Raw genomic sequence first — 13099 nt, 5'->3', positions numbered from 1 at the left:
CAGAAAACCAACATTCAAATCCTCATTTAGTCAAGAAAATGAACCGGGTGACCTTGGGCAAGTCACACTCTTTCAGCCTCAAAGGAAGACAATGGGATGTACACATGAAGTCGATCTTTCCAAGAAAACCCTAAAAGTCAACAAAAGTGCCAACTACTGAGCTTCAGCTTCTCATCCATTTGATACTCCCCTGCCCACCCTGCAGAGCCCTTCTCTGGCCCTTTGCCAGGAGACACAGCTGAATTCCCCTCCATTTCAGCAAGACTCCCGAGAACACACCCTCAGACACTATCACAGGCCACCTACCCACACCTGTGAGATGGGCTACTCAAACACTGTTGCATCTGCGACTGGTTCAAAGCAGCCAGCCCTAGCCTTGTAGAGCAACTAGAAGCAAACATCCAAGGCACCTTTAAGACAACCTGACTCTGTGTTATATTCTTACTGACTCTAATCTGATTGAGGGTTGCTGTGTGTTTCCCAGCCTGCAGGACCAGAATCCAGAAGTATTCTCTCCTGACGTTTCGCCCACATCTACGGTAGGCATCCTAAGAGGTTGTGAGGTATACTAGAAAAAACTAAGAAAGGAAGGTTTATATTAAACATCTGTGGAAGTTCCAGAGTGGGATAAAGAATTCTTGTCTATGGAGGCAGGTGTGAATGTTGTTAATCACCTTCATTAGCATTAATGGCCTTGCAAACTTCATGTCCTGGCTTCTTCCTGCCTGGGGGAATGCTTTGTTTGGAGGCATACGTTGCCCCTGATTGACTCATGTCTGGAATTCCTCTGTTTTCAGAGTGTTGTTCCTTATTTACTGTTCTGATTTTTGAGTTTTTTTAAAAATATATTGTTAGCCAGATTGTGTTCATTTTCATGGTTTCCTCCTTTCTGTTGAAATTGTCCACATGCTTGTGGATTTCAGTGGCTCCTCTGTGTAGTCTGACATGGTGGTTAAGAGTGGTCCAGCATTTCTGCATTCTCAAATAATATACTATGTCCAGGTTGGTTCATGAGGTGCTCTGCTATGGCTGACTTCTCTGCCTGAATCAGTCTGCAGTGCCTTTTGTGTGCTGTAGCAGGAAAGGGAAGGATGCATCTCTGGCCCTCCAGGTGTTTTGGACTTTAACTCCCACAATTCCCAATAGTTCACAATTCCTAGGCTGTTAGGAATTGTGGGAGTTAAAGTCCAAAACACCTGCAGGGCCAGAGTTTGCCCAGGCCTCTACACTGTATAAATAATGCAGCCCAACACAGCTTTAACTGCCATGGCTCAATGCTTTGTGTTCCTGGGAGTTGTAGTTTTACAAGGTCCTTTAGCCTTCTCTAGACTGGTGCCTCACCGAACTATGAATTCCATGATTCCATAGCCTAGAACATGAAACCTATCCACCCCTTTACTTTATTACAGAGTCAAGGATGGAGAGAACTTGGGGCCCTCCAGATGTTTCCTGAACTGTACATCCCATCATCTATCATCACTGTCTATTTTGGATGATGGGAGTTGCAGTCCAATATACACTTTACCTTACGTTATTGTGAATCATGCTATCATCGCCTTCACAAAATGATCCCTAGTCTGTGGATGCATCTCTACTGTAGGATGAATACAGTTTGATACCACTTTAATGACTCAATGCTATGGAGCTGTAGCTTTGCAAGATCTTGTCTTCTCTGCCAAAGAATGCTGACATCTTAGAAAACTACAACTCCCAGGATTCAATTGAGCATTGGGCCATGGCAGTTAAAGTGGTGTCAGACCAGGATCACTGGATTGCTGTAAGTTTTCCGGGATGTATGGCCCATGGCCTGCCTCCGCAGCCTGGCCTGGCCTTCGCCCTCGAGGCCAGGTCTCCGAGATGCCTGGCCATGTTCCAAAAGCTTTCTTTCCTGACCTCAGAGGTTGTGAGGTCTGTTGGAAGCTAGGTAAGTGGGGTTTATATATCTGTGGAAAGTCCAGGGTGGGAGAAAGAGCTCTTGTCTGTTTGAGACTAGTGTGAATGTTGCAATTGGCCGACTTGATTAGCATTTAATGGTCTTGCAGCTTCAAAGCCTGGCTGCTTCCTCCCTGGGGGCATCCTTGGTTGGGAGATGTTAACTGGCCCTGAATGTTTCCTGTCTGGATTCCCCTGTTTTTCTTTATCTTTATCTACTGTCCTGATTTTAGAGGTTTTTTAATACCAGGGGCCATATTCCCTTTCTGTGGCCTTTTAATTCCTATGGATTCCTAAGGACCCTCGGGGCTCTTCCACACAGCCATATAACTCAGAATATCAAAGCAGAATAACCCACAATATCTGCTTTGAACTGGGTTATCCGAGTCCACACTGCCCTATATCCCAGTTCAATGTTTGGTGCTAAATTCGCAAATATAGTAATTCCTACATAACATGACCATGTATTGATCTACTTTTTCTGTTGATCTCTCTCTACATAAAAATGGCCTGCCTGTTTTTACTTTAATCTAAACAAAGAAACTACAACATCCAGAACCACGAAACTTAACAACACAACACAATGCCCTTGCGGCTGGGTTTAGATGACTAAGCCACAACTCACATCAACACCTGTGGCCAACACAAACCCAAAAAACCCACAAAAACCATGTGCGCTTGCGCTGGACAGGCCCAGCGCACGAAACTCACTCACCCCACTCCCCTCCTCCACGCTCCCTCATGTGGATGACCGCTGGCATCATGGCCACTAGTCCCGGCACACTGCCTCTTGCCATCTCACTTCCCTGTACACTCCTAAGTGGCAGGGAAAGAGAACGGCGAAATCAGCGGTTTTCACTATCCTACAGATCTGGCAAATTGGCGTGAGCGAGGTGCCTTCCCCGCCTGCGGAGCTACCGACAAGGAGGGAAGGAGGAGGACAAAAGCGGCGGTTTCTTCCCTCTTTCTCTTCACACAAACGGCCAAGAGCTAGGTGGGTTTCCCGTCTGAGGAGGTATCAGGAAGGAGGAAAGGAGGATGGCAGAACCGCCACTTTTTTCCCTCCTTGACTTCGGACACCTATCAACCCTGGAGGGGGAAGGGAGGAAAGACGGCCTAACGGCAGCAGCAGAGCTTGCCCCCAAAGGAGAATGCCAGAGATTTTAAAACACCCACCCGTGTCCTTTCCCGCTCAAGTTCTTCCTACCATAAAACAGGACACAATTCAAACAGTTCAGACAGATGACCATCCAACCGCTATAATAGCATAAAATCCGAGGGTTCACAGAGACCCCTCAGCAACAACCACTTCAACTTCCTTCTACCATAAAACAGGACACAGTCCAAACACTCCTCACAGATGGCCATCCAACCTCTGTAATATCATAACATCCTAAGGTTTGGAGACACCCCTCAGAAACATCCAGTTTAACTTCCTTCAACCATACAAGAGGACACAATCCAAAAACTCCTGACAGATGTCCATCCAGCCTCTCCATAATAATAATAAGAATGATAACAATAATAATAACATCGCATCACAGAATCAAACAGTTATAACAGACCCCTAAAGACCATCCAGTCCAACCCATTTCTCCCATGGAGGACACAATCCAAACACTCCTTGCAGATGCCCATCCAATACCTCCACAATAATAACAATAATCCCATCAGACAATCATACAGTTAGGACAGACCCCTAAACCCCATCCAGCCCAAACTGCAGTAGAGGACACAATCTGGCCATCTAGCCTGTAAATAACAACAACAACAACAACAACAACAATAACAACAATATCATGGAATCCTAAAGTTAGGAGAGACCCCTAAGGATCATCCAGTTCAACTTCCTTCTACAAATCCAAACACTCCTATCACATGGCCATCCAACCTCTACATAATAATGATGATAATCATACTGATAATAAAAACTATAATAATCATAATACAACCATACAATCCAAGAGTTTGGAGAGACCCCAAAGGGCCATCCAGTCCAACCCTTCTACCATGCAGGACACAATCCAAGTACTCTTGACAGATGGCCATCCACCCTCTACATACGCCACACCAACGCGTGGTTGGACACAGCTAGTTTGTTGTAAAACATGATGTTTTGGTGCTTAATTTGTAAAATCATAATGTAATGGGATGTTTAATAGCCTTTTCCTTAATCCCTCCTTATTATCCAACATTTTCACTTATCCAACGCTTTTATTTTTCAGTTATTGGTTGGGGGGGGGGGCGCCAAAATTCTGTTCGCTTACACTTGAAAATTACCTAGGGATGGCCCTGTGTGCAAGAGAAGTACTGTATGAATTGAATGAAATGGGAAGTCATACTGTATATATTTCTGCAGAGCTTGGAATGCTCCAGAATTTTCCAGTGATCATGCTTGATTTTCCAAACTATAATCTCCACCCCAAAATAAACTCTTTATGGGAACTGCATTGAATCAGTAACAGAACGATCTGGCATAGGGCTCCTCGCCTTCCCAAACTATATTTCCTAGAATTGTGTGCTTTCTCAGTCTCTTTCCCAGCAAACTCAGCTTTCTCCCTCTTCTAATAACAAGAGGCCATTAATTTAAAATGGAAAGGAAGCTTTTTTTGGCTTGGCTTTGCTTACTTGTGCTGAAAATGAAACTGACTTTGGGAGACTTCTGAGTTTTACAAATTTAAATGAAAAAGTATTGGGTAAGTTTTGATTCTTACATTTTTGTTGTGGGCCATGCCCAAATGTCAGATATCACATTGTAAGTACGCATGTAACAAATTCTCTGGATTCAGGGGTTTGTGTTGCTGGGAAGGGGGCTTCCCTTTGGGCTAGAAGAGGGGTTTCTGACTCCTGAAAAATTATGTGGTTTGGGAGGGAGTGCCCCCGGATTGCATTCCATTAAATGTCTGGGGCAAGTAACTATGAAAATTTTGGTTTGTTTGTTGCTGGCCCAAGTGTGGTAGGTAGCCCCAGGGTTGACACCTAGCCTTGACTATACCTGTCAGATGGATTTAACCCCTTCCTTTCTTCAGGTTACAGGAGTTAGATAATTGAACAAAAAGGTCAAAAACCAGCCCTTTACTTTGATTGTCTAGTCTCTTTATTTCATGATAGGGAGACAAATCTGACTTGTATACTTTCAATGAACTGAGGGTTGGAATGGATTAATAGAAGTTCAGCTTTGTTAAACAAGGAAATTAAATGGGATTCAAACTTAATTGTAAAATATAGCAATGATATAAATTTGAAAATATTAATGATACTAAGTTTGTTTTATGGATTTCAAGAACATGTTCATTTCATTTTCAAGGAATATGATCTCTAAACAAAAAGAGCTCAATTTCAACAATAACATTCAACATCTTGGCCAACTCATTACTAAAGTGGAATGCTCTTGTTCCTTTCTATGTGTATGCAATCACGGACAGCAATGTACATTATGATTGATAGCAGTTTCTGCATCAAATCATGTAATACAAATGTAACTTATCTGTTGTCGAAGGCTTTCATGGCCGGAATCGCAGGGCTGTTGTGTGATTTCCAGGCTGTATGGAACATGGCCATACAGCCTGGAAAATACACAACAACCCTGTAACTTATCTGCTTCGTATGCATATCTGATTATGTGTTTACAGATCTTTGAAAAACATAGTTTATAGTTTTTTAAGTAAAATTTAATTTCACTCAACTCATTCTTTAGCTACTGAAGCATTTTAACCTTTAACCACAGGCAAAATGCTACTAACTGACATCATACAGAAGTGAGGTAATTAGTAGGCTGGAAAACCACATGAATTTAATAAGAAATGTGTTAATTAATGTATTCCAACTAAACAACTAAATGTGTATAGATTGTCTGGCCTGTGGTTTTCTCAAATGGTTATAGAGTAAGAAGAATATTTAATACTACAGTTAGACTGCAGTGAGAAATAAGGTTATGCTAATCACTTCAGAACAGTTTTGATCATAGACTTTGGTTTGTGACAAGAGAATGAAAGCAAAATCAAATTATAATGAATCCACCAACTAAATTTGGTAAAGATACAATCTTTCTAACATTAGCAGAATATTACTTTTTTTAAAAAAAGAGATAAAAGTTGGTTTCTATGTTGTTCTGTATGATGAAGCCAGATGAAATATAGAAGACAAATAGATATTTTCTTTCTGTAAATGTTGTTTTTATAAAGAGTAGGTATGAGGAAGAGGTTCATTTATTCTGAAAAAAGTAAATGTATCCATAGAAATAAATGTAACACCCATCATTTGAATGAAGAATATTAAAATGCAAGCAATGTTCAGTCTGTTTTTCTTTGTTTCCTTTTTGTTTTTGGAATACATATTATTTATCAGGCAGGAAAATAATTAGAGTCCTGACGAAGAGCTATTCAATTTAATCATAGATTACAAAGCAACTTCAAAATTTCCCAGAAAAGATTTTACAGGAATGATATAAACAAATCTCAAATTAATCTCTCCTTTGTTCCTAATCTCTCTCCATGTCAAAGGATTATGCAAGCTTTATCTCCTATCAGATATTAAATTTCAGCTATAGATAATAGCTTGTTCGAGAGGGGGAACTGCTTAAGCAGGAAGAGACAGAAAACACAGGACGAAGTTCTGAGTCCTTTCCACTTTGATACATCTGATTTAGTAGTCCATTGTCAAGAAGATACAACTCACTAACAAAAAAAAGTTCATCCCCATGAATAATAGCTGGAAGAACAAAATGTTATAAATAATAGAACTGACTCCCAGCAAGCTCTATGGGGTGTTGCTAGTCTCTGATAAATTTCAAAATGAAGCATGTTCAGTTCTCAGATTTCCTGAATTGAGGTCACTTTTCCTTAGAAGTCAGGATCTCTATACAGTCAACAACAACAATCAAAGTTTCAATTTAACTGGTTCTGTTAAGGGGTTTCAATACTCACTTCAATTCCAAAATGCAAGGAATTTGCAGCTGCTGAAGGGGAAAAAATCCAACAGATGTATTATTTAGGAACCATACGTTCTGTGTTATGGCTAGTTCCACTTTCACTGATCTATTCTGCTTCTGCCCACAATGGCCAATGCTGTAGAACTAATTTGAAGAGCTATTCCTTATTTCTTTTATTCACAGTTTTGTACTGCATGGGAAGAATGAGGATTGATGCCCAAATGTTTCTTCCTTCATTCTCTGTCATCATTTGCTTTTTTTTCTTGGAAAACAAAGACCAGAGCATTTTGGGAAAATATGGAATGGTATCTGCTGGAAGCATAAAAATCAACTCTGCTACTAGTTAAGCATTCTCATATTCTGAACATGTACAAATGGCATTGCTTGGAATAATGCAACATGTAAACATTTCTCACTGATGACTTTCATTTTAGAGCAAGTGAAAATTGAACCAATGAACCATATTCAGGTTTTCAGTTTGTTACAAAATGAATGCACACCCTTTCTGTCTTGTGAGGCACCTGCAGACATGGCTGAATAATTTTCAAACATATATTCAAAAGAAGGGTTTGCTTGTTTAAAATCAGATAGGGGGTGGAGAGAAAAAGAGATGACAAATGAAAGCAGGAAATGACACAACTTGGAATGTTCTGTCCAATACCATATTGAGATTAGGGATGAAAATAATATTTGTAATTATTCACAGAAAATGGCTTTGGTAACAGTTTGGATATGCATGCACTATAAGAAAGAATAGAACTGCAACAATTTTCTCCTTGTATCCAATACCCTAAACCAGGGGTCCCCAAACATTTTAAACAGGGGGCCAGTTCACAGTCCCTCAGACCGTTGGAGAGCCAGACTATAGTTGAAAAAAAAAAACAACTATAAACAAATTCCTATGCACACTGCACATCTCTTATTTTGAAGTAAAAAAAACCCAAACGGGAACAAATACAGTCTCAATGTTAATAATCATAATAAAAATAATAAAGAGGGTTGGAAGAGACCCTTTGGGCCACTTAGTCCACCCCCCTTCTATCTTTGTGTATCAAAAGCACAAGCAAAGCACCCCTGACTGATGGCCACCCAGCCTCAACAACAACAACAACAACAATAATAATAATAATAATAATAATAATAATAATAATAATAATAATAATAATAATAAATCACACAGCCCTAAACTCTTGGGAGCTTGTGATTTTGTGATACAAAATCCAGCATATCTATCTCGTTTGATGTGTTATACTGTGTCTTTGTGTCAATAATAATAATAAAGAGGATAGGAAGAGACCCCCTGGGCCATTTAGTCCACTCCCCTTCTGCCTTTGTGCACCAAAAGCACTAGCAAAGCATACCCTTGATAATTAATTATTAATGAAATAGTAATTAAAATGCCATTATAAACAAGCAAAGCTCTGGAAGGTGTGCACTGGGCGAGGGAGGAGGCGGGAAAGGCATGCACTGTGGGGGCCGGATAAATGGCTTTGATGGGCCGCATGTGGCCCCGGGCCTTAGTTTGGGGACCATTGCCCTAAACTATTGGGCAAGAATTCGTCTGCGGGGGGGGGGGATAACAAAAGGTGACCTAGACTCCAAAATAAATTGTACCAGGTATGACAATTCAGCTCTGTCTTTGTGCTAATTCTAATGAAGCCACTACTAAAACACCCACCTTTTAATGCAGGCAGTACCCCAACCAAAGGGTTTCCAAACTGTTGCATGTCAGAAATTATGACTTGGATTCTCTCCAAACCACAGGTCACATTCTTTGCCATGAGAATGAGTGGTTCACAAATCCAAAAATTCTACAGGATGTAGCTGTGGTGGTTAAAGTGCCATTGAACATATTTCAGTGTGGATATATACCTCATTCTGATCTGTGAGGGTTTTGTTTTTGTTTTTTGCAAGTAGCTGGGGCTAGTATTTAGTGGTGTGATAAAACATTAATAGGCTGTGTCTGTATGGAGAAAAGGGGTTAAAATGTGAGGAAAAATGTACAAGCAACTTCCTTTGCCCTAGAGGAAATTGTCTCTCAAAAATGGCTTTTCAAGGGAATTATCTCTCCATAGAAATATACCCTGCACCTCCTCCAAGTGGATAAAAGATTGAAGAATAATCCTGAAAAACATTATTGATGTCATTGTTTTCCTAGCTTGTATTTTATGTTATCTCTGCTTTTCCTTCTTACATAACAGAAACATGGATGGTAGATGGTAGAGATCTTCTGCTAGATCTCTAGGGGATATGCATTGCTTCTAACCTGTTTTCTTTGCACAATATGAGGAAGTCAGAAGGAATGAGTAGTCGAATCACTGTAGGAGGTGGGAGATGGGCAGATGTTACCAGTTGGCACCATCGGGGGGGGGGGGGGGAGAGGGGGTGAGAGATGACTGGCAGGGCAGTTACTCACCATCTGTCTCAAGATTCCTCAGTAGCCCCACTTCACCTATTAGATCACTTTTCTTTCTGTCCATCACAATCATTAGTGGGTGTGGGATGTCACATGGTGACTTTTCCATATCTGGCAGGCTTCTTGTCAAGCTGAGAAAGGTAGGTGGTGGCCCTCTTTTCCCCAGGTCATGTGGACATCTTTGCTGGCATCAACTAAGGTGTTCATAAATGGGTAGAAGCTCTTTGGAGCTCTGTAACTTCTGTCACATTGACAAACAATAGAAATGGTAAGAGGGCTGAACCAGGCTCATTTCCCACAAAATGTAGTGTTTTAGAAACAGGGCATATGAACAACAGCAGTGCTTCAGGTAGCCCCAAATAGACCCTAAGTCAACATATGGAAAATCTTGAACTATTTCCATTGTCTTCTTTAAAGTTACGTAAATCATCTGAGGTAATACATTTTTGTTTCCTTAGTGTTCAACAGTTAACAAGCCTTCACACTTTCTTCTTTACTCTTCTTCAATAGTAATTCCAAATCTTTGTTGTTTTCTGCTAATGGTATAGTGTCACCTCCATATCTTAAATTCCTTACTCCAGTTTTCATGCTTTCTTCCTCTGAGTCTAATTCTGTTTTATCTAGAATGTGTTCACTGTACAAGGTAAACTGATAAGATGATAAAATGCAACCTTGACTGACCCTCTTGTCAATTATAAGGCAATCCATTCCTCCATATTTTGTTCTAATAGTATCCTTTTGTCCTGAGTACAGGTTAGGGTAAAGGACAATGAAATGTTCAGGCACACCCATTTCAAAAATAACAATCCATAGTTGTATTTTAAGTTTATGATTTATGTTCAAAACACCACACACAATATTCAACAGCATTCAGACTCCCATTCCAGATGACAAGTCTGAAAGACCAAAATAAACTTGTCAAAGCCAAGAATCAAGAGAGATGTAAATCTGGTATTCCTGGTGAATTAATTCTTCAAATACACTATGTTGTGTAGCAACAAAAGGTTGGATTATGCAGAAAGCAAAGAATTGGACAAAAGTTTTCTTTGTATCTCCATATGGGAGAAGAAAAATCCTGATATTTATGGCTATCTTGTTTAAATTGCAGAGAGCATTTAAATAAAAGCAAGCACATTTCATAACATCAAAGAAAATTGTTTTGAAAGAATGGTAGGATTGGATTTTCTCCTCATGCTTAACTCAGCAAATGCATACTTACAAACATATATTTTTCACTAAAGACATAATCAGTATTGTGAATAAATCCAAAAACAAAGTGCCTGAGTCAACAATACTGGAAGCAGAAGTGTATAAGCTTTTGTGATAAGCAATAGCCCTTTACTGCTATTACTTGTCTGTGAAGATTATATATAATAACCATTTAGAGTCCTAAGGAGAACTTTCATGAGACCTCAACACAAACTCTTCCTTTGGTGCAATTGTTTACAGTTGTACACATAAAGAGATCATTCATATTTAAGCTCAAGAACCTGAGCTTGAAAAGTTATTTCTTAAAAAGTATGTAAGATATAGTTCTAGACAAAAGCCCACATCCAGTGATAATTTAGGGTTCATCTAGACTGCAGAATTAATGCAGTATGATACTTCTTTAACTGTGTTGTCGAAGGCTTTCATGGCTGTATGCTTCTGGAACATGGCCATATTGCCCGGAAAACATAACAAAACAAAACATAACAACACCACTTTAACTGTCCTGACTCAGTGCTATGGAAACCTGTCATTTTACAAGGTCTTTAGCCTTCTTTAACAAAGAGTGCTGGGATATTCCATCAGGAATCTTACTATTAGCTAGTTCTTTACCTATTTGGCTAGTCATTAAGGTGTAATGGAGCCACTCTCCTAGACATTTGGTGAAAAGCAAGAAAACAGAGAAATATTTCAGGGCTGCATCACACTCAAAGTGGGAAACAGTTTTCCCATAGGCAACTGCGGCCTTTGAGGACTGGATACAAATGAACCAGATCACACTCCTTTATATAGCAAATAAAATAATGTGCCTTAAATCATCACACGGGAGATGGATGGTGCTGCTTACTCCATAAGATGTGCTCCTAATCACGGTCTTCCCTGAGAGGGAAGGAATCTTATGGAACTCTGCAGCTTTGGAGCAAAATTCAAACATAGACCATAGTTATGAGCACCAAAATTGTGCATTTCCGGTTTCCCTCTCATGCAGTTTCTCCACACCAAACGATCTCCCCTACCATTTCCTATCAGCTACTTCCATTTCCTCTCAACAAGTTTCTCCCTGCCAAGCAATCTGCTGTCATTCAGCCTACCCACATCATGTTAACTCATTTGGCTTCTTACAGGTATGATCAAACAGCAAATACCATGCTTCTAATATGTCAGAAAGAAAAAGGATGTTTCAACCTGTTACCATTACTGCTTCCATGTTTGGAAAGGAATCACCATGATGTGATGTTTTTCTTATTCGTGTCAGTTTCCTGAACTATTTAAGTATTTATCTTACCGGAGACTTCGTTTTCTACATCATTTGAGCTGTCCCTAATAGAAACCCTAGCAGGTACAGAAGCTTGAAATCTAACACATTGAGGATGGCAAAGTTGTTGTTGTTACAAAGAGGGTGGCTTCAAGAAGCATGTCTATGTTTTTCCCACTCATAAAATTCCACAAGAGAGGAGTGCCTGAAGAGGGATTTAGTCTTCTTTATTTTCCAGTTTCATCAAGAGTTTATGAATTGCTCTCAAAGCAGTAGAGGGATAATAAAATAAGGCAGATAAATCTGAAGTGTTCACTCTCCTTCAACAAAAAATAATAATCCTGAAATAGATTTTTAAGTATGTAGATTTTAAAAAGAAAACAGTATAAAACATTAAACAGACAATCCCCAAGTTGTGAATATCCAACTTACAAACTACCCATAGTTAAGAACAAGGGTGAGACTACAGGAAGTAAGAGAAATGTATGCCTGGGAAGGGAAGGTAACTCCTGAAAGAGTTGTCATGGGGATAAGCTGTCCCCACTGAAACTTTACCACCAATTCTTGTTTCCACAATAAGCCACATTTTTCAAAATCCAATGATCACAGGGACAGATATTGAGGTGAAATCTTCTGAACAGGGTCAGACAGCAAAACAAACACCACATGGGTATTATCCCTTCCCTATGCCAACCAAAGCACACACTCGTTAATGGCAGATGTGCATGCACATGTACCTCGTTAATGGTGGATGCACATGCACATGAAGGAAAACACTATTGTCAATGGGGAAAATTGAGGGGCTTCTCTCCCCCTCATTTTTGAGTTATCTTAATGAAATTTGCCACAGTGGTAGAACACATTTACCACTGTTAACTCACCAAATCTAAGAACGTTTGACTTATCCTCAGATTTTTGGTGAATTTTCAAAGTTTTAATAAAAAGATACGTTGTAATAATAACAAAAATCTGTTCCTGGTTTGAAAGCATTATTTCTTGTTTCGTTGGGTTGTCTTAACTTTTTTTAAATTTTTATTAAGCTTTTAATCTTGTAAAGTAGGGTAAATTTACAACGAAAGAGTGAGAACATTTTGTTTTGATAAGAAAGTAGGAAAGTGAAAAGAAAAAGGAGAGAGAATAGCGAACAAAAAAAAGGGGGGGGGGGGGTTGTCTTAACTTTGACGTCGCAGGGAGCCACTTGATTCCTCTCCTCCTTAATCATGATCCCTTTCCCTTTACAAAACCCCCAATTGGGGGCACAAAAGGGTCAAGGGAAGCAGGGAAAGCTGTGAGTCAAGGGAGGAGGAAGAGAAGGGCCGTGTTTTGCAAGAGTGTGCTTCCCTATGTGCAAAACGTG

At 39.9% G+C, this 13099-nt stretch overlaps 1 long non-coding RNA gene across 4 annotated transcripts in view; it reads left to right on the top strand.

Annotated features, from left to right (window-relative positions):
• The first annotated feature begins 220 nt into the window (after positions 1–220).
• Positions 221–13099, top strand: part of LOC103278632 (uncharacterized) — a 146340-nt gene continuing 133461 nt past the window's right edge. The window contains exon 1 of one of the 4 annotated variants that reach the window (XR_001730222.2): positions 221–539. This is a non-coding gene — a long non-coding RNA (uncharacterized LOC103278632). The remainder of the gene's footprint in view (positions 540–13099) is intronic. The other 3 variants (XR_506218.2, XR_010005295.1, XR_010005296.1) reach the window with 3 other exon arrangements.

This window comes from Anolis carolinensis, chromosome 4, assembly GCF_035594765.1.
Source record: "Anolis carolinensis isolate JA03-04 chromosome 4, rAnoCar3.1.pri, whole genome shotgun sequence".
Taxonomy (NCBI): domain Eukaryota; kingdom Metazoa; phylum Chordata; class Lepidosauria; order Squamata; family Dactyloidae; genus Anolis; species Anolis carolinensis.
The sequence above is the reverse complement of the archived record's forward strand: the minus strand, read 5'-3'. Positions and strand labels throughout refer to the sequence as shown.